The sequence below is a fragment of the Nomia melanderi genome, chromosome 3 (genome assembly GCF_051020985.1).
Source record: "Nomia melanderi isolate GNS246 chromosome 3, iyNomMela1, whole genome shotgun sequence".
In the NCBI taxonomy this organism is placed as follows: domain Eukaryota; kingdom Metazoa; phylum Arthropoda; class Insecta; order Hymenoptera; family Halictidae; genus Nomia; species Nomia melanderi.
This window is the reverse complement of record NC_135001.1, coordinates 9,388,804-9,412,277: the sequence shown is the minus strand read 5'-3', so window position 1 is coordinate 9,412,277 and position 23,474 is coordinate 9,388,804. Positions and strand designations below refer to the sequence as shown.

Here is a 23,474-nt window from a genome sequence, read left to right as displayed (position 1 = left end):
AATGATACTTATCGCAGTTTATACAACGTGAAAGGTAGATCCTTTTTACAATATCCAGTGTCTTTACAACATACTTTCTATTCACGAGGCAAATCAATTCAATCTCGCAAAAGAAATATGTTAAATTTACAATAAGACGCTTCAGTCTAATGACTCGTCGAATCCGAGTTTCTACTTCAATTATAAACGCTGTCGCGACCAGATTTCACGGTTCAAAAAGTCTGCAAGAACCTCAAGTATGTACGATGTACTTACTCGAATGAACGAGAGACATAAAGTGAAAAAAAGGGAGACAGAGAAAAAGAAAGAAGAAATGAGCGCGCGGTTCTGTTATGGTGCGTTTACATTAACCTAACAAATATTTGTTCGACTCAGATACATGGTAAAATTTATTTTATTCAAATTACCACGTAGAAATAAATTGACACTAGAATGTCTATGTAGTACAGGGGAAGCATAAACAAATTATTTCATTTCGGTTTGAGATTTGTTTCCAAAATCTACCAAGTATCGAAGTGTTCGAAGATGTTCCTTGAATCAAAATTAAAATGATTAACTCCACCTTCCAAATTTTCTTAAACTTTACTGTTAAAATATACCTGATTGATTCTTCATTTATAAAATTTCATCAAAATTTCCTACTTTTCATTCTGTAGAGTTCATCAATTTAACGAACAGCTCGTTTAGCAAAGAATTAACGAATACTCGTTTAAATTTGAATTTTTTCGTGGTAAAGGACGAGCAAGCATTTGTTCGTTTGTTGTAAACGCACTATAAGATGAGGCTGGCCAGGATGGGTGCCCTCGCGACCCAAATTCTACAGCGAGTCAGATTTTTCGGACGTTTTGCCGCGCGAACGGCGAATATTTATATGAGAGCTGGGCGTGCAAGTGAATACGTAATTTGCCGGCTCGCGCGGCGAGCCCAGACGAGAAATTGCAGCCCGCGTATCCGAGGTGAAATATTTTACGAGCCGTTAAACATATCCGCCTAAATATTAACCGTGTATTAAGACGACGGTTTACACGTAACCGAATGGGAAATAGAGAACACGGCGCGCGGTCCCCGGCGTAAAATACCGGCGGTGTAACTGTTAACTCTTTCGCTTTCGTGCATCACCGCGCGTATATACTTTTCGGCGATAAATCCGCTGCGCCGCGACGCAGACGCAGGTGAGGGGAAATCGGGCCAGCGGGCCCTGCGCGGTCCGAATCCACGCGAGAAGAAAGGCGCGCGAGGGAAGAATTCGTAATTCCGTACGTTTTATGTGTGTACCGATTCTGAGAAACGAAAAACGCTTGGAATAGATATTCTAAAATCTAGCACGGGTCGATATTCTTTGTTTCGAGGGTTATGTAAATATCTAGCTGTACTTCGAAGTCGTTGAATTGTGAATTGTTACTGTACTCACAATATTATGAAAAAATATTAGCATATAAAGCGTCAATAGTTGTTTTCAACAAGTCTTTAGAAATTTCGAAGTTTAAAAGTTTCAAATTTCCAAATATCCAATTTAAAATTTTCAAATTTTCAATGTCTCAGGATTGTAAAATTTCACAATTTTTCCTGAATAATACTTACTAACTCTAAATACGCAAAATCCCAGGCTCCGATTCCTATTTCCTGACTAAACAATCCACTCTCTGTTCACCATTCTCGGGCTCGCAAAACAATGCCATTTCCACCATTCCCGAAAAACACTCGCACGAAGCCTCCTCCAAAGTTACTCAACGTTCCCCTAAAAATAGGTCGAACGAAACAGTCGGAACTTTCGAAAGCGATTCCAAAACGGAAAACAAGTAGAACCAGGGAGAAACCGCGGGCACGTTCGAAAAGAAGAGCAGAGTGGAAAAAAGGAGTAAAACAGAGTCGCAGGAGAAGAAGGGAAGCAGAAAAGCAACCGGATTTCGGTTGTCAGGGAACAAGCCACGAAAATTCCATGCATTTTCTCCCGGAATTGTTGGTTCTCTTCCGCAGGTCTTGGTTAGGTCTTGGTTAGGTCTGATTGCGTGCGCATTGCATTTAACTGTTTACATACTAACTGAACGCGGCTCTCGTGCGCACTGTAATCTCTGAATGTAATTTCTTTGAAACACACTTGCATTGAAGAATAAAAGATATCTACATCTACAAACTATCTAAAACACATCTCAGAAACATCAACTTTATCAAGTAAAGAAACATTTTCTTACTAAACTGAATACAATGTCCTAATCGAATACACTTAAACTTCAATGTGTGCAAATCAATATAAATTACTTACACCATAGGATTTTATAAAAACTACACCAGGTAACTCCAACATCAATATTACATAAACATTACTTTAAACTTCAACATTAAATATATAAGACAAATAAATATGTAGCCGAATAATTTTCTGACTCTACATAAAATTACCTGTTCCTTAAACAACATTATCGCTACACAGAACGTACTACTTCGAATACAGTACCATTTACTCCAAAGTCTTGGCAACAAGGAATATTTACCACTAAAACGTTTGGCAACGATGCATCGGTGGTCAGCAACGAATGACCATAAGAATAAAAAGCGTCCGGCGAGTGGTCGGCCACGAAACACGCCCGAGGGGCGCGCGTGCCACGTGCCCTCGAAACATGCGGCGAGCCCTTCCCACGGGAAACCAAGACACTGGCTGAGAGAATCGAAAAATTCGGTTTCTGGGCTGTCGTTCGACGATCACAAAGCGGGAAAGGATTGTCCTTGTTTGCCTGGTGGGCAGCAGCCTTGCGCAGGAATGCGCTCTTGTCTCTTCCCGCCGGCGGACGACTGGTTTTTCAGCGGAAAAACGAGACGCACGAGCGTCAGGATCTCGTGTCGTTTCTTTTACTTTTTCCCTTCTCCTTTATTTCTTTTTTTTTCGCTACCCTGCATGCGGGGGCGGGGAGGGGATCACCGGCGTTCCTGTGGCGCTCGATCACCGACCTTGAAGACATTCTTCGTTAAGGTGGTCCTGGTGATCCTCGCGACGTTTCAATCGAGCGTTACCTACCCCCACCCCCAGGCCGCTAACATGGCGGTCGTTCTTGGCCGGTCGATTCACGGATCGCGTCCTGTCTAAGCAGATATAGTATCTAGATTATAAACGGTTGAAAATATTTGATCGCTCGACTGTAAAGCCTTATGCAAATTCACGCTTTTATAGACAAATATCCGGGAATTGTAATAAAATTAGATCGCGTTTCTCTCGCGGAATAGTTTGCCCCGTGTGAGGATTAAAATGGAGCGCTGGGTTCTTTCGGAATTCATGTGTCTGCACATTTTTTCGACGGTTTCGCATGTGTCGTAAAGTTGTATGGATTTGCACAGTCTACTTATCGCAAATAAGTAGTTTCTGTTGGGTACCGGTTGCAGAGTTTTATAATGCCGAGAGCTGTGTATACGGGGTTTCTCTACTTTTTTTTTTGGTAATACAACTAAGAGGCAAGTTATATATAAATATAGATTCCAAAATACCTTGTTACCAAATGTTTTATGATATAATCCTATATTTTTAATACAACTTTCTGGGTAACCGTTTCTAAACTGATCATCCGATATTTTCTTCTTAGTTTACTCGTAGAATCCTCTGGCATCGTGAAATCAAAAAAATAGGGGACACTCTATATGCACTGCATATACTCTAGATATATGCTCCCTGAATGGGAGCTTATTACGTGAGAATGATCGAGACCGTTTCCCTGAATACTCCGCTTTATGGTTCACGTTCAAGGCTGACGACACAGCTCGAGTATGATGACTGGTCCCTTCGTGTCCTTCGGCCGCGATGACCTGCGCAAGCGAACCGGTACTTTCGTATACGGTTTTTAACGGAGGCCATTTAGAAACCGTTCGACGCGGCTTACTTCGTTCGACTCCGTGCTCTCTTCTATGTTTGACCTGACCTCGCTCCGCGATCCTTCCAGCCTCGATGAATTCGAAATGAGCCACAGCTTAGCCTTGTTTGGGGAACAATGCTCGAGCGTTTGCCTAGTTTCCCTTAATAGGATTGCGATTCTCCCGGCTGTGGGTTTTAGAAGAGTTCACGACGTCGGTGGAACGGTGATCCGAGCTTGTTTTGATGAATGATCTACCGGTTGCTTTGATCCTGAATATCTATTAGGCCTGACTTCTTCGGGTATGATGTCACGGTTAAATATATTGGGCTTTTACTTTGGAAATCCTAGTTATTCCTTCTGGTGAAATAGAATGACACATGTAATGACCCTCGATGAAATTGAAGTTAAGATTTTAGAAACTGTCACCTTCTGTGTTTATATTTCTTCTTGGTATATATTATTCTCTGATTTGAATATTTGGGAAACAGTAAATTAGGATTTAGAATTGAGTTTCTACATTGCTAAACTTCAATTTTCGCATTACCTAGTAATTATGATAATTACGTAATTATAGTTAGCTCATCATCAGTGATCGACTTCAACGATCGTCTGTAATTCCTTATTTTATTGCTTATCCTACTAGTAATTCTTCCATCTCATCAAATCACAATATTAATATTAACATACCCAATATCACATTAACTTCTATCACTACAAAATATTCACCACATAAACTCCATTCACCTGAAATGCCAATGAATCATTCAACCAAAGACAAACCACCTTACTCTCCTTCGCCAACATTCCACCGTAACATGCCCGTAATCCTTAAAAGGCTCAAGGAAAGACCACATTAAATACCCGAAAGCAACCGTCGGCATTACGATCACGTTTTTGCGGTGCAGGAAGTCCCGGCGATCCGTTCGTACGAAATTGGTCGGCTTCCTCGTTTGTCCCTAGCATAATTTTCTGCCTCGCAAGGAGAAAAAGAAACGAAGAACGGAAGAGCGGGAAGAAGAATCCACGATTGGCGAGCGAGCGAGCGTAGAACGTTAAAGAGACTCGCCTCGTAAACCGTCGTCCTTGTAACCGACTAGGTGAGCGTGATTGCTCGCGGAAACGCGACGGATCGTGGAAGAGCGGAAGGTTTCTCCAGCTCGTTTTCACCGGTAATGCCGGCAAGCATCGTACCGGCTCGCACCTTTACGCGCATTCCAGCGATAACGCCGCTAAACGAGTCGACCCGATCGATTAGCGGCAACACCATTAAGTTTCGCGGCTCACGTGAGTCCTGCGCTGCACCTATAAAACCCGAAGAAGCCAAGGAAGTCTACAATTTAGCTCTGATAAATGAAAAAAGTTGCTCGATGATTATAAGTAAGCAATCCCAGAGAAAAACCGAGATGACGAGCAAGGATGAAGAATATGATGTATTATCTCGATAAGAAAGGTCCCGGTCATTCCGGAGTAATCGTCTCAGTTGGAGTACTCGAGAATAATGTTTCAATTATAATCCTATATAATGTAATAACGATAAGATAAATATAAAAAAAGAATGTACGTGGATATATCATTATCGTATTCGTTGTTTTAACCCTTTCAAGATTAGTAGTGCAGCGGTAATATTGTCATTTAATTCTATTATTACCGCAAATCACTGGTTTTATATTATTATCACTGCCTCATTTTACAGATAGGTCGGTCTTCGCCTCAGTGACAAGAGAAATTGTATCGTAAAATTACACGTAAAAGAAACGTTAAGATGTATTCTCAAGTTTTATTAAACTTTCTAGATTTTGTGGCAAATAAAATGTAGAGTTTTGTAAAATCTGTCGTTATTTCATAGTGGTATAACTACGCTACATCATCTAATATTTTTTTACAGTATAAAAACAGTATTAGCTCCTTATAAAATTCAACACTTACTATATCGCTGTCTATGTATACACTCCCAGAAGATCGTAAAAAAAGGAAACTGAAAATTTCACGTTGACAGGATAAAGATATATTCGATCTTCTAAAAGTAATTTTACATCAGACTCTCAATAATTTCAATTCTTCGGCTGTAACAATTCTCCGATCCTCGAAAGCCACTCTCATCAGACCAGCTAATTATAAAATCATGGAAACCACGGCCGTCCGTGACACACAGAAGTATCCGAGAAATTCCAGGAATCGCAGGCGGACGGTACGCGCAATATTTCCAAAAGAATTTATACCCGGCTTTAAACGTCTCGTCCGGGAAATTAGAATTAGCCGAGTGTTGTTTACGGCGTATATTTTTATTAAATGAATTAGATGAATCGCATTAACTCCGCCGGCGCCCCATGAATATTGATACAACGAGATGAAAGCTGTTCCATTCGAATGTTACATTGCGAATAATGGAAATGACACGATGGAATTTTGTTTCTTTTTTCGAAAAAAGGAGAAATAACACGTTGAAACACAACTGGCCGTATTTCAACGTTCTCGTGGCCGCTGTGGGTCGTTCACTAGGAAACTTTCCCGTCTTCGGCGCGTTATTATCCGCGCGGCGCCACTCGCTTCTCTCCCTCGCGTGTCTCTCTTGTGTCTGGCCGATCGTGTATATACATTTTTTTTTCTTTTCCCTCGCCGAGCCGTTTAACGACGCAAATAAGAATAATCTCGGTTAATTACATCGGAGAAAACGCGCGACGCCCATAGGCAGCGGAAATTAGCTCGCGTAACGATGCCGAATCGTTAAAGTAATCGCATAATGACTCCCCAACGCGTTAAACAAAAATGATTCTGCCTGATCACTGGGGTATACAGGGTGTTAGTGATGCTTGGTGGTACAAGCCGAAAGTAGGTGAATCCGCGTGTGAAGATAAATCGAAACGGAGGAATAGAATGGTTTAAGGTTTTTGTTACAATTTTGAGAAAATCGAGTTTAAAAGTTATGTCGATGCATGTGAACATTTCTGACCGTGAGAAAATATTTGCATCTATCTATAATTTTCAAGATTTGCTTTGTTTAGATATAATATTGTTATAAGTCGTTATGAAATGATAAATATACAGCCTTCTTTTATCATTGAACCTTGACTGATTCAAAATTAGCTAAGTTCAGATACTAGAAAAACATTCGATTTCAATTTTCTCAGAAACAAAGACTATAAACGAAAAGTATTTACTCCTTTCTTTCGATTCATTTTTGCATTCAGATTCATCACCTTTCGAATTGCATCACTGGATAGGTGACACCCTGTATAATCACGCATACCAGATCCCGTTCTACGCCATCGGCCGATCCGGACATGTCCCGTGAACAAGCCGGTCGGGAAAGACAAGTAACGTGTTAATGCGCCTGCTCGAAAAGGGAAATAAGAGAAACGGAAAGTGAACTCGCCCACAATGATCCCGATACAATGACCCATTACGAGACGCCTATAATCGAGGAGAAACTATCCGTTTCCCGAACGTTTCCCACACTCACGCGTGATACCGTGCATAACCGGCGAATCGGTGAACATTACGAAGTCAAATAGATTCGAACTGCCACGTGGGATAGAACTCTTATTACTATGAACTATGAAAGTCGGATATTTCATGCCGATAATTAATTCGAGACAGATATATTACGATGTATCGTGTGTAAACACGCGATCGAAGGAAAGGGGAAGAAAGTTCTTTTCGTCTTTGACTTCTGAAGTGAAGACAACCTCCACGCTTTCTAAGTAAACATCGACAATTAAATTCTACTTAAAAACACCTTCGATTCGAGCATATAAGCTCTACAAAACTAAAATCAACGAGAACCTTTCGGCGGCAATTCCAACGAAATACAACATTTCAAACGAAAGATACCTTATAACTTCAATTAACCGTAAATTACATTTGCCAACGGAAAAATGGTAGAAATAATTGCATCGATTGCAACAGTCTGTGCGTATATGTCTGTAATACACACGATACAACAATCCTCCATCCTGCAGTGCGAAACTTTACTGCTACTTAGTGCGGACATTAAAATCCATCGTCGGCAGCCTTGACGCGCGAACGTTTTCGCCCGAACGACACCTATAAATACGCCGGCGATCCGCGAATCGGTCGCTACGCCCCTCGCGATGATTCCAATGACCGCGACGGCGGCGGGTCGTTAGCGCGGGGCCCGCGTCCGTAGAGGAAACGGCGCGACGCGAGATTTAATCCAAAGGGGTTCGACGTAAAACCGGCCGTAAAGCCGCGTTTCGAGCGGCGGCGTCCGCGATAATCGCGCGTCTCGTAAACTACCGGTCCGCCGTTCACCTTTCTCCCCGCGCTGGTTTGACGGGGACGGACCACCCGCCAGAATACCGTGCACTGAGATCATCTGTGGCAGCGATGCGCAGTTCGCGGCACGTTTTAACCCTTATCGCTACGACTGTTCAGCACGATGCCTGGTAACTTTATGTTATCCTTTACATACGATTACACGCGAGATTTGAAATTTCATAGTCATATTCGGTTTTGAATTCGGTGATGGGGTAATTAATGAAGTGGTCGATGAGCGTAGCTGGAGTCGAGTGTTTGATATCGGTTTCATATGGTATATTTGAGGTAATAAGGCTTCAAATTGTGGTCTAGAGATCACTTGCGATTTCTTTCAAATTCTTTTGTTTATGAAACTTAAGGAAAATTGTTAAAATAGTATCCTTAGTGTTGCAGTTAACTGTTACCTAATAAAATCGAGTAAGAAATTATTTCGTTATCCTTATATTTCTCTCTTTGCTAGTTTCTTTTTGCTGTATTTATTCGTGTCACATGGCAGCTGTTCGCGCAAACTTCTTATGGCGTATAAGTTATTTGACAAGCTCAACTTACAATGCTGCTTTATTCCATAAACACAGTTGCATAAATATAGTTTTGCTGCTTAACACACAGTCGCGAGTTGTGTGCATTTTATTATAATGCAGCGTTGACATTGGTGATTTCTTCATTGTATCTAATTTGTTCATTGTATTTAAATAGGACACAAATGGGTTAACAGGTGTTTACACGGTTGCCTGTCCTTCATACGCAAAAGGTAGCTCATACGTCCCTCTTAAGTGATGCACTTCGTGCGAATGGAAAGCTACCGGCTGACATGAGATAAGACGATTCCCAGAAGTAGAATGTGTAACGTCCGGTACTTTTAAAGAGAATCAATGAACGAAATACGTGACGAAAATTTCGGAAACGGCAAATGTTCTTTGGTAGCGCAGGTAGACTTCGTTAGACGGCGGATCAAGTTTATCGGATAAAGTTTATTGGATGGTACACCGGAGGATATTACGAACGAACCGGGATTCAAGCGCTCGCCGGAGTCCGTCTCTAGGGTTCATCAACTTCTGAATGACGAATACTTGGATGCTGTGAATGCGGAGTCAATTTGAGAGGTAACTAGATTGCTGAAGTTTCAGTGATTATCCGTTTCTATGGTGAGATTGGAAGGGATATATAATTGGAGTATATACTACTAGAAACTGAAAGAATTATGATAATTATCTTCGCATATTTTTTGAAAAATACAATCTGTAATCAAAACGTTCTCTTTAGTCTTTTCTTTTCCTCCACTTCCGCAAGCTTAATAGAGTCAACGAAATATACTGTTGAAAGGAAATTTCTGTTCGAAATAACTCTAAATGTATTGACTCTGATAATTAATAATAATAATTCTAAACGTTCTATTGCTTTTGTGCAGTTCATTAATGCTCGTTAAATATAGCCGAGTCGACGCAACCCTAGCGGAGGGTTGAAAGTCCTGCACTGCAGACGCTTCGATCGGCCTGGTGTTCACGCGGGTCCTGACACATGCGTATTTCGAGGTCCTAATCGGTGTCAACTACTGCACGTATCGACCTACTGAGAAAGACCCGTTAAGTTGGATCTCCCTTTCCCTCCCGCCGAGCGAGCCATCTCTCTTCGACTTTTGGCTTTTAGAACGCCGGACGGCACGCGCTCAGACGTGCTGCATTATTATGCCGCTAAAGCGGAAAGTTTGCCACTTAGGTACCCGCGATCCTTTGGGAAGATCTGTGTCCATTCTTTCGTTGCAAAGATACAAATGGATGCGGTTAAAACATTCTGTACAGGAAGATTCTTACAATTGTGACCTCACCGACGAAAATTTATTGAATTTTCGTTCATTCATTCTATAAATAACATGGTTAGGAATTTACTGTCAATAAAAATTGATCGTTACGCTACTATAGAATTCTCTACATATTCTATAATCTTCTTTACCAAAACCACTTTCTGCTCGTTACACGCAATGATCCATTTACCAAAATTAACTCTACAAAATCAAAAGCCAACAACATGGATGAAATTGCAAAAACAAGGAATTGCAATCAAGTATTATAACATTAGATCTTGGATGTTCAAAGAATATAGTTAATCTAATTAATGCATCCATTGTACTATCTGCATTAATCATTAATCCACTCTTTTGACCTGTGAACTCGCGTTGACCCCGCACTGCACGTGTTAAATTATTGTTAGCCAGCAGCACGTACGCTTACATTTCTCGTGGAGGGCTAAACTGTTAGCTGGCTCTGATTGCCGCCGCGAAACAGCCGATATTTCGTTTCTCGCTCTCTAATTTAATAATACGAAGCGCATCGTCGTGGGCGGAATAATGCACAGTAAATCCACCAAATGATCTAGAGTATAGTCTCGAAGTTTTACGATGGATTGAGAGACCCTGTTCGCGGGCAGCGTGGGCGTGCAGACCGCCGCGTAGGCTCATTCAACGCCGTTTCGTTATTCCACTCTCGTTTGTGCTGATTTTGCGGACACCGCGCCGCTGCCGCCGTCTCCGAGACTTTTCCCGGGACTGTTAGCGATTTTCTGCACGTCAACCGGTGCCTTTTGTGCGACACGATGCTTCCACGGATAAGATACTATGAATTTACGCGCGTCCCGTTGACAGTCATTTTCAGTGAGCTGACCGTTAACGCGGGTTCCGTGTTGAAAATGTTTCATCGGAAAACGGTTTCCAGATCGCGACTTTGAATCGCCAAGCGATAGAGTATTTCATAATGAGACTACCGGAATCAAAATGACCCATTTCAGGGCGTGTTATTTAGTGTTAACATTCGCGGAGAAGGTTGTAAATGCCCTAAATTCAGAAGGAAGACGAACATTACTTAACGTTATTTTGAATGTCTTGTATTGTTCTGGAATAACGATACTATTTTTCAGTATTCTTGGTGGTATTGATGGTTACTTGGTAAAAGAAAAATTACGGTTAAATTGTACGCTATAATGTGATAAAGAAATAACATTTTTTCATTGTAGAGCTTATAATGTATTCTATAAGAACTCTTTGATTATCCAAATTGTGAATTACTTCCGTAATAAGTTACGAAACAGATTTGTATATTTGTGTGAATGAAACAGCAGGAGTTTTTTTTCTGATTTCTATGAGAGATTATGAATAAGTCGATGTAATTACTCGATGGTTCTTATGTTAGAAGAATTGGTTTGCGTCTTGCGATTTTTATGAATAAGAGGAATAGATAGAGAAGATGAGTCTTGAACGTGAGTCTTTCAGACGTTGAATTTTGATTTGCGACAGGTGCTAAAATATTTTCTAACGAATCAACTAATTTGAATAATGGTTGTTTATGGCTTCGTCACACGTTATTCATTGGACATTGGATTTTGCATACAATTTGCATTTATAGTCTTCCATACTTGTCAATGAATTAAAGGACACCGGGCGTTCATAAAACTCGTTTATTTATCTGGCATCACGTAGAATAAAGTTTAACCGACTATAATTTATAAGTGTTGTAAAATTTAATACGGCGAAAGAAGTATGAAGTACCACACAGAACAGAAATTCTGTGTCTGTCGTATCGTCCTGACACTCGCTTTAAGCAACATATCTTATGTTATACTACACTACCAACAAGTAATAATATTCTTTACACTTTCGTTTGTGTGAACAGGGTGTCTCGTAACCGGTGGTTCATCCAAGAATGGATTCTATATGCAAAATCAAATAACAAGCGTAGAATAAACCCTTCTACTTCTCTAACTTTTCACAAGAATACTTTTATTCTACATCTTCGACTAATCGGTTCACGTAACATTATTAATATTCATATTTCACGCTCTAAACTCATATATTTTCTACTATTCATATCAACACCTAGTTAAACAGCACTAAAATGATAAAACGACTACATTATAATCACTAAAATACTAAAACGACTATACTATAGTTACTGAAGCACTAAAATTATTATACTATCCAATAATGACAATGCAATTTCAAAACTTTGATTCCACACAGCAGCACCTATGAATAAAGTAAATTTCACTTTACTCTCAGCAAAGTAGCGCAAAAGTAAATAAATGCATCCTATTGTACATTCAATTAATCAATACGAGTGAATGACTCGATCCTAAATAGTGACTGATCCAGTAACTACGATCGATATTCGCATTGGAATATTCAATGCGCCTCCCTGCCGCCTGAAGCCTCGTGACCGATATAAAATATCGATTCCGCAAATGGGGAACGGGCACACGACGCACTTGCACACGGAGGTTCAAGAACACTCGTGAACGCCGGTCATAAACTATTGACGGGCAAATTGTGGCCGCGCGACTCGGAAGCGAATCACTATAATAAGCAGCGACAACTGCGCAGGAAACGCGAAGGAAATACACAACGCGCGCAGCAGGTCGCTTCGTGATTCAAAGATATTCGGGTCGCGATCTCCGAGGCCGTTCCCTTGTTTGTTAGACATTTCCTTCACGTACCGCACTTTTTTTCCGACATATCGAACACCGCTCAAAACGGACTTATTTATATCCCAATCGGTTGACCAGGATGTTCGAAAATCGGCGGCGACTGAACACACCTTGCCACGTTCGTGTAAATCACGTCAGACGTGACTGCAACACTGTAGAAAGTAAACGGAACCGTTGATATAACGTCTTTTACAGCTGTTATTCGTTCGGGAACATAAATTTTAGCACCGTTGAAAATTGAAATCGTTTGCCGCTGTCACCGGTTGACGGCTGATGATGATTACAGTATTTGAAACTGTTCCGTAAACTGTTTACGTTATACACAATGTTTTCGAATTTCCTGTGGCGACAAATTCCTTTGCGGACAACCTTTCGTTATTGGAGAGTTTCGCAACCTGCAATTCACGGCGCTGTTAAACCGTCGATTCGAGAGATTACGTTTGACGTGCAATTTCGGTTTTGTTATACATCAGTGGTTCGACGAAGGATTATTTATGGATTTTCTATTTTTATGTTTATTACGCAGTATTATGAATTTTATACTATTATTTTTATTATATAATATATTTTTGAATATTATAAATTAATGCATAATATTATGCATTTTATATCTACATACATTTTTATATTTAGTATATAACTATATCATAATACTTTTATTATAAAAATATTTAAGAGTGTTGTTTGATATATTGATTTATTTTTATAATTTTCTGTAAATTAGTCAAGCTTTCCTATAAAGAAACAACGATTCCAAGTTTCCGAAAAGATCGTTCGATCGGCTGGCGAGAAATCACGGATGTACACCTGTTGCTCGACAAAAATCGTGACACACTGACCCGAGAGTTCTGTTTTAGAATAAATTTAGTGGTCACCTCCGTCGTTAACGGTGCCCGGTTCCAATACCTCGCGATGGGACGCATTCACTATTCGACAGGCGTGCCGAAAGGTCGATCTACGAGGATCTACGTGATCGCGGCGTCATCAGCATTGTTTACGTGTCGCGCGGTCGAACGTCTCCGGTGGCGAGTTAATTGCGATTTCACGGCACGTAAATCGGCGTACGATCCAGGTTCGGGAAGAATCCGAAATGTATCGACCGGTTTCGCGAATATGAACACTCTTGCGGAAAGATTCCTTTGATATAAGATCATACCGGAATTCATGAATATCTTACACCAGAATAATGAATAATTATAATATATAGATACAAAATCTATTAATATAAATTCAGCATTTAAGTTGATCCTGTGTAATGACTATTCACAAAAATTATTATTCGATTTTCCAACTACTTTCAGATTTCTAGAGATTTTGTTTCTAACTTCGACCATCTCAACACCAAAATTTGTAAATATTTATAACACATCAAACAAATGAACAACAATGCTCTATTCTATAATAACCTAACAAAACTGAATCTACAAATATAAGCTTAATCTTTACGTGAATTTGGCAAACCGCTATTCATTAAAATCAATATATTATTCTCTTTCACGCTGCGGCTCAAGTTTTTACACGAAATTCCATCACAGTATCAGTCTCCATCCTTTCCTATGAGAGAGACATTTAAGTACAATTGGACGCGGATCATTAAAATTTTCATTCTCTTACATTTTATCTCATTTCATACGCGGTAAAATCGTCTAAACTCGTAAACTCCCGTAACAATTTCTCGAACGCGGTAGACGCGAGGAGCGAAACATTTCCTCGAGGTCTGCGGAGATCTCGCGAGATCACGGTCCACCGGCGAATCTTAACGACTCCCGGCTCGAGCGACTTGTTGCACCCAATCGCCGCCGGTGCCCCAACTATGGCCTCGATCTCGCCGAAAAAGAAATCGGAACGCGTTAACGTGAAAACGTTTCCACGATCCTCAACCCCGGCCAAGCCTATTACCTCGTTCGCGCGCCGGTTATCGTGACGAATCGCCGGACGAGCGGCTCCCTGACACATGGCCAGCCCGTTAACGAAAATCTAGACCAGATCCAAGATGGATCGGGCATCGAAGAAAGTGGCTGAGCGAGAGACGAGGGGGAGGAGCCGCGTGAATCGGCTAATCGTATCCCCGTTGAAGAAAACGAGCCGCGAATAGGAGTGGTCAGAGCGCGAGGTCTCTTATCTGGCCGAGTGGGTTAGTGGGCCGATATTTTTTACGCGACCGATTGCATGTTATTTTGACAATTGTACGTAGGAATTAGCGGGCTTCGAGATCTTAAATACGATTGCCTGGGGAGAATGAGGAAACTCTTTAACAAGCTGACTCTCATGGTTATTAATGATGGGTTATTCAGAATTACTCGGGAACGATTACGACCGGGCGATTGGTATTGAGAAGATACGTTTAGTATTGGAGATAACTATTAAATGATAGTGTAAAGTAGGAGCTGCGATATTTAATAAGTGTTTACAGTGCTCTTAATATAAATCAGTAAGTGATACGGAAGTCTTAAGATTCTATGGCAGTAAACATGTTGATATGCACGTAGATAGCACACATAAAAATACATTTCTGGGATGAACAAACAAATATATATATATATAAAATGTGTAGGAATATAAGGCTAACTACATTTAATCCTTATTATTTCAACTGTTTTCCTAACTTATTTTCGATGTAAATAATTGTACTCGTAAGATTTTGAATGTAATACTTCAACTATGATAATAAGATAATCAGTGAAGTACCTAAGCACAATTGGAATAAAATGTTTAATCTTCCGCTAGTAATATAGGCCACGAAAAGACTGTCGAAAATCTTATCTCTTCATAGCTCATTTGATTTTTATATTAAATTGCAGACTCCATAACTATCTTAAAATTTGTTCAGATTTTCAACAAACTCGCAACAACGAGAAATCACGATTGGTCGTGAATGGTTCACACTATTTGCTTTGTTAGAGAAAAATCATATTGCCGGTGGAGGGTTAATATCAATAATCCCTGATAGGCGCCTTTAGATCAAAACGCAGGACATTGATCAAGCCTGGCAGACACGTTAGCACCGACGAGGGTTAAAAGACATCGAATACGAAAAAATCTGTGGCCTAATCGTATCCCATCGAAGGAAACGAGTCGCGAATAGGAGTGGTCCCCGGGCAGAGCGCACGGTCTCCTCTTATCTGGCCGAGTGGGTCAGTGGGCCGGCATTTTTGCCTTAGCGGCCGGCTGCGCGATAAACCTGCCTATCCCGAACCGGCCGATTTTTCGCGACGCGTCCTCTCTCGTTACATTCTCCCATCGTTTCGCTCGCGAATGGAAATTTCACGCATGAAGGAGCGGGAAGCCTTCCATCCGGAGCGTTAGGCGGTCCCCTTACTTTTTTCCCTTTCTTTCCGCTTCTTTTTTCCTTCTGTGCGAGCCGTGCAAAAACCGATGATAGGCTACATCGCGAGATTAGAGTCCCGACGGAGGCTGATAAGAGACTCGCGAGAGAGCTCGCCGCAGTCATGCGAGTCACGCGTTATCCTCGCTGCAACGCCGATAATAAATCGCGACCGGTGCTGTGCTCCTGCGGCTTCCACTCGCGGAAATGTGGAACTCGTAAACGGCGATGGGACACGATCAGGGAGTGCGTTTACGCGTTCCGTGTCGCGTGCGCTACCGGTATATATCAGCAGCGAGGGTCTTGTTCGCTTAGGAAAAGTTCTTCGGGGCCTGCTGATGAGTTCTGATAATGCGCTTGGATTAAGAATGACTCAGAGAAAACGCTGTTGAGGCTACCTGGCGAGTGTTCATTCTAGCCGGATGAGCTGATAAATCTTAGTCACTTCAGTGTAGGTCCGTTTCGATCCGGAGTTTCGAAAGTTTTAAGTAGTTTGTTGGTTTCTGGATGATTTAGATTAGTGTTTCGTGGTAGATACAGAAGAAAATGTTAGATAATGTTAGGTAATGGATCGATTAACTTGATAAGAAAGAGGTTGATGAAAAGGATGACGAGTTTTTGGGCGAATGTCAGTGTGAAGGATATAAAGAAATTGTGGGTTTTATTTTATTTTTATTAAAGTCATTGTTACGTGATTATTAATACCAGTAGAAGAAATAATAACTGATTCGAGTATCGGAGAAAATCGATTCGTGTGATATAGAGGTCTTTTGTAATCGTATGAGAGGCGATTCAGTAGATAAACATAGTTGCTAAACGTTGTCATGGGAAAATATGAATTTACAAGTGACCGGTTGCTAAATTAACTCGTTTCTCTCGTTCGTCGCGATTATCCGGTCACTACGAGTGTCCGTGCTCGGCGACAAGTCTCGCATTTATCAAGCCCGCTTTCTACCGGGTTTATGGAACCTCGAGATACCACATGGAAATCGCCACTTTGCGAATAATTTGTGCCCCAGCAAATACCATGGACGTTTCTCCATAAGTATCCTCGATTTTATCTGCCCGATAGATTTTCGAGTTTATGCTAGATCGTTGCGCATTACACTCCGTCCATCGTTGACTTATAGTTTGACCGAACAAGAGTGGAACCGCAATTCGCATGCGCCGGGAGTCACGTGACTGCCAGGAAAACCCAGTGGCTCTCATTCCTGCTAAAATACCCTGTGCTATCAGTTACAACGACTGAATAATTGATAACATTGAATGAAGGAAAGTATTATAGTAAAAAATGATAGGAAATAGTCAAATAGAATAAACAACTTGTTCTTCAACAAAATTTAATCAAATGACATTCTCAATCGAAGCATATATTTTCATGTCACTGCTTGAACAAAGAAAAAATAATAAACATATTTTCTTCATTTATTATTTGCACGACTGACGTACCAAATATTCTATCCCCAAACGCCGAACTTCAAAAAATCATCCACCATTTCCACGCGACTTAACTAACTCAAAACTCCACATCCGAACCATTACTAATCGCTAAACACCGAATCGTCACGCAATTTTCGAAAATGTAAAAATTCAACATTGCAGAGAGGGCAGACGACAAAGAAAGCCCTATAAAACACCCGAAGTACACCGACTTCTATACCATTAATCGGAAACACTATTATGGCAATTTCAGTTTTCCAATCAACTTCTCAAAAACATAAATCTCCATAAAGATCCTTATTCTGCCGATCGCGAAAATAGGTCCCCGCCTCAACCCACATACATCACGGATCCGTCCAAAGACCCCGATACTCGGGCAGTAGCAATAAACGAGCGGCGTGATCGCCTGTGCTCCCGCAACGGCTATTTCGCGGCTCGGGCGAGCCCCGTCCCCGATGAAATTCTCGTCTGGCGGTCACGCGAGACACGTTCTTAATTCACGGCCGAATCTTTCCCGTGAGTCACACGACGCGCACCGTGGGTGGAGCACGAAACCCTTAGGCCCAGACGAAATCAATAATAGCAGCGGAGTCCGCGGTGCACACACGCCGCCGGGGACGATCCATGGCAAACGCGCTGGAAACGAGACCTTCTTCGTGAAACCGAAGCCGATGGACGCGGAGCGGGGCTCGATTAATCTTCGTTCAGAGTCGCGTTGACCCCTCTAGTGATTCGCGATCGATAGCAATCTCTCTCTCTCTCACACACGCACACACACACACGCGCGCGCGCGCGCGCGCACTGTTGCCCTCTCTCTTTTCTCCCCTCGCTGATCACAACGTCTCTTCCGATGCTGATGATTTAATTAAAGGAACTCGAATGACAAGGGCCGGCACCGCGGTATACGATTACCTTTTGCACGTTCCCCTCTTACTGGATCGCTGCCAGTACGTCGTCGTCGTAGCCGGCGAATAAGAGCAGCTAGAGGTCCGCGAACCAACGACGTTCCCTCGGTATCGAGCGGCGTGGTTGGAACTGGGCTTTGTTTACGCGGGCCGACCGCGACGGAGACGTAATTGGCTCGCGGGAAATTAATGGGAACTTGGTATTCAAGAGTACGCACACCCTAAGAAGCATAAGTTACTCGGGTGTTCGTCTTAACCCGGTGAATGTCGAAGGTACTTCGGGGTATGCGTAGGTTTTGTTGAAATGATGTTACGAAGGAGACGTTTTTTTCATTGAACTTCGTAGTGTTTAGTTTGATTTAATTTACGGTACTGGTAAGTGTATCGGTGTTCTAACTGATTTGATAGGAAGCCTGTACCTATCTCGCAGCGTGTGTTATTTGAACATAAGGTACGCGCATAGTAGATATGTTACGTATAAATGTTCATAACGTGGGTAATAAAGAATCATTGTTGACGCAAGGAATATCTATTGTGTTTCTGAGTGGGATTAACGAATGGAGCTAATATACGGATAATTTTCTAACGAACTATCGGTTCAACGGAGTTGCCCTAGACCGAAACGAATTCATCGAACGAAAATGGATCCGCGATCGTTGTTTTCGTCCGGCAAAGTACCGTAAAGCGTCCTTTTCACTGGACGGCGCAAAGAAATGTCGAGAACTCCCGATGAAAAATGCGATGTCGCAAAAAAAGCCGACATGAGTAATAAGCGATGGCCGTAATGATCGCCTCGAGTAGCCTTTTTCGTTCTCCTCTTTTTCTCTTCGCTTTTTTTCCCTTTCTCCTTCTTTCTTTCGTTTCGTCCCTCTTTTTTCTTTTCTCTTTATCCCCTGGAACGGAGGAGGAGGTGACGGCAACCCGTCGCTTCTTTCGGAGCACGCCGGAATGCGTTCGCAATTTTTCAGCTGTCAGAACGCGGAACAAGCCCGAATTTCGCACCGTTCCTCTTTTCTGCGGCGTTATTCATTCGACGATTTCATCGGGCCGATCGGGAACGATCAGATTTATCAAGGTACGCGACGCGTACGTCTCTCGTTAAACGTCGATGCCTTGTCATCGTTTATCAATCCGTGGACTACGAGCTTTGATGTTTTCGAATAGCGCGCGGGGCTTTCCGTCGAATCTGGCGAAAAGCTTCTGGCGATATGTGAAAGTTATCCGAACGCAGTCCCTTCGTTCTATTCTTGTAGCTGTGAAAGACAAGTCAAAATTGATTTTCTTGCTGTGTTCGCAGCAGTTTTCACTATAATTGTACTGTTATCCCTTTACTACCATTTCGATGAAAAACGGTATATAATAATCATATGTCGTCTTGAGAAGTCAATTTAGAGAAGATATTATTACTATTATCACGATTTTCATTATTATAAATACTTATTGTACAACTATCCGCGATAAATGATACGATACAATAATGAAAAAAATGGAACCTAACGAAAGCAAGTACTGAAGGACGGAGATACTAATAGCTAATAATCAATCTATCCGATAGTTACTACAATCATGAAGATTAATCATCTCAATCAGGTTTGGTTTCAAAATTAAATCTCAACTAAAAATTGGAAAGCAAACTTTCATGTCTCGTTTGAACCGCAAAGAAAATTTATGAATTTATCGGTTCGCATAACAGTTTACCGATAATAATTATTTCCAGCCATATCCGTAGAAATCCCCGGGGAAACCAGGGATATCGGATAAGGGAAAGATTTATACACAGCTGCGTCTCCTCATTTTAATAGCAAATCCGTGGCCGAGGACGGAGATAATTTCTCCGCTCGGATCTATCGGACAATCACGGGATTCTGGCGGTTTCCTCGGATTCCCCATCGACGAAGCGGCCACCACGCCGCGAGGAGGAAGATCTTGGCACCGATTCAAGCATTCGTTATTCCTCGCACGCTCCGCGGCCGACCCTCTTCGTGCCGCTCACTTTTTCGCGATGCCTGCACCCGCCAGCCGGCCGGCCGTCTTTTCCCTTGGCTATTCGTGATTTTAGGAGAGAGCCGGCCGCGAATCGAGCGAGAGGGTCGCGCAGAAAACCCGGTTACATCCTACAAACCGCCGGCATTTGCATCTGAATCGGCGGTCGTTTGTGGAACCTTCGAAATCCGTGGTTTTCCCATTTCCGCGACCGCCATGCTCTCGCAGCTGAATTCCTTGGAACCATGGATTTCCTTTTTGGCACCGATCGATCGCGACAGTTTCCTCTTGCGAAGATAATAAAACGATTACTGGGTGACGTAGTAAAAATGGAATTTTCCTGGTTTTCCGCGGACAAAGCCGATTTACATTTCTATCTTTATTTAGTACAGTTATTTAGTTTATTTTCCAGATGGTGTACTTTTTCTTTTCTTATCAGTTTCGTTTGAAGATTAACAATTATTGAAATGACTTCGCTCATGAATATTCTTCGAATAGGGTTCTAGATTAATGTTCTAATTGATAAATATTAGGGTACTCTATTTTGTAAATCGATTTTCGTGAGTGAAGTCAGTTCAATAATTATCATTTGTGAAAGGAGCCATTTCAATCATTATTTTAACAGAACCAGTAATCACAGAAGTGATTAGCAAACGGAGTATTTGAGACTCGAAGAAATTAGGTTCGTTTCGAAGTAAAAACGATTGAGTTTAAAACATTGCGGACGAATTTTATTGCGAAACGAAGCCTCCAAAACAATTCGGAACTTGTGCACAACAATGTATTGTAACGCACAGAAATGTAGAAGACTTTTTACAATTAGTTCAATTGTCCGAGGCAAAAAGACAAGCTTCTTTCCTCGAATTTGGTAAGTTCGACGTTGGCAACTGCCCACGCTTCCCCCGAAGGAGGAAACAATGAAATTCTGGAAACGTGAAGAGGCGTGGTCACAGTGGTTTGTCACGATATTTACGACGACAGCGCAGGGGTCAGCGGATTAGAAATAAGTTTACCGTTACGGAGAGTCTCCAGCAGGGAGCGGCGTTTCGCCCGTTGCAAGAGCAACGAGAACTTCGTTAGTGACTGGTCATTATCGCGGCACGTAAGCCGCCGTTTTATATTGGAAAGAATCGCTTCCATGTTCCGAGCATCGCACGGTTTAATTGTAACTCACGTACAGGCGAATGTTTACGAGCGTCACGTTCTCGTGACTTTCCAACGCCTTGCTCCTGTTGTCAGTCGTTGATAAGAAAATATTTACACCGCCGCCGTCTTACACGCCGCTAATTATAGAAAAATTCTTCGTTCAGGTCGACCAAACAATATTCTTCAGGAACTTCCAAATGAAAAATGACAATTTTCTTGTTCGACCATTGTTCATCTGTTTCTTGAAGAAATTGTAAAAGACTAGTTTGAGCTGGAATACTTCGCTCGTACGAACAGAACGTCGATAAGTAATTATTAATTTTCCTTCAGAGAGTCGAATAATTAAATAATCCATAAACAGGTTGAATTTAATTAGAAATTAATAAGCGAAGAAATCGCGAGTGCAAATGATCTGTTTACAATTTGTATGTACTTTCTATACACGGGATTATCGATAAACTGTTGATAAGGGTACGTTTATAAAGAGACTAGTCGCATAAAGATCAGGAAAATTGATTAAAGTAACTTTTGAATCAGTTACATTTTAATCACGGATGGATTCTATATCCTTTCCAAAACTATTATCAACGTTACATGTATCTTGCGAATTACCGAAACAAGAATAATGAAGAGAAATTCCACCAACGCTGCGCGGAAAATCAGACTGCAACTGTTATACGGATATTGATCTTAATACTACGTTACGTCTCTGCGAGATTATGCTCTTATAGATGAAACATTCTGTACATTCCTCTTATATGCACGTTTATATAACTCGGTACAGCACAGAAATATTCTGTCCGAACACTTTAGAAACTGTTCCGATAAATTTTAACAACATTTCTCGTGAATTTTTCCGCCGGTGACGAGTAACGAGTTAATAAATTTGACTCGCATGACCCATTCCCATGGCGGGCAGTCCATAATTCTCCATTAAGTTTCTTTCCCCGTGCTTGCCGATTTCGTTTTTCTCTGATAACGTACGCCGATCGTTTCCAGGCTGGCTCACCATTAACCTCGAAACGCTAATCCGCAGGAAGATCTAATCGACCAATCGATCAGAAACTGTAACGAAACCTTTCTCTAATTTCCGACGGTTGCTTTGAAAATAACCAGACAGGGGACTACCGGTCCCCGTTAATGAGAACCAGTTTCGGGCCGCGAGATCGATTTGCAGCGGCGTGCGTCGGATCGAACGTTGACTAAAATACGATTCGCATTAAAACGCCCGAACGCGTTCGCCTAACCTTGCCAGGTGAGAAAGTGGTTTAGACGGCTACTTGTACTTTCCGCACGCACCCAGATTCCCTTGGAAACAGGAACGCGTCCCTAAAGGATAGTCCAGACTGAGAAATTTTGTTTATACACTAATGTAGAACTGTACTATTGTTTATCGATCATCCGAATGTAATTCACACTATGATATACAGACATAGACTGTACTATATACACAATAGATAGATAGATACATTTCGTATGTAGACAGTATATTATATAGTGTAGTCTATAGTCGTAGATTATAGTATATATCTATATATAGATAGTAATTAAATTTATAAATTTTTGAGAAAAATAAAGAATTACTAACCCTTGAAAAACGAGCATTTTTAACTTCATGAAAAGCATCTTGTATCATTCAAGTTATTAACTTTTTAGGTATGTTTTCGAATGTAATTCCACGAGATATGTCGATCTTATTTAAAACGAAGTCTTCGAAATTGAATTGAAGTGTTTGAAAATCTGGGTTAAAGTAGACCCAGCCACTGCCATCGGGAGGTAAACACGTGCCCGTGGACAACTGCCTCTCAGTCTGGACCAGCCTTAATAGACCACGAGTCCTCTGACATCGACGGCGCCATGATCGGAAGGCCCGGTTAGATAGAAAGCGAGCACGTGACAGATTTATAATCGTGTTATCCGCGTAAACGTCGATCAACACAGCGGTAAACAGGGGAAGAAACGGCCGGGGCTCGTGTTCGGTTGCGTAAAACGCAAGCGACCGGCCAAGCTAGCCAGGAAACTCCGGCGAGTCTTCATTGACATCGATTAGGGACGGCATTTTAATCGGAGCCAATTGCGATCACC

General features: G+C 41.6%; 1 protein-coding gene across 6 annotated transcripts in view; it reads right to left on the bottom strand.

The window, feature by feature from the left end:
* The window catches only part of DAAM (disheveled-associated activator of morphogenesis-like protein), a 97,645-nt gene that overhangs the window by 44,252 nt on the left and 29,919 nt on the right, over positions 1-23,474 (bottom strand). The window lies entirely within an intron of this gene.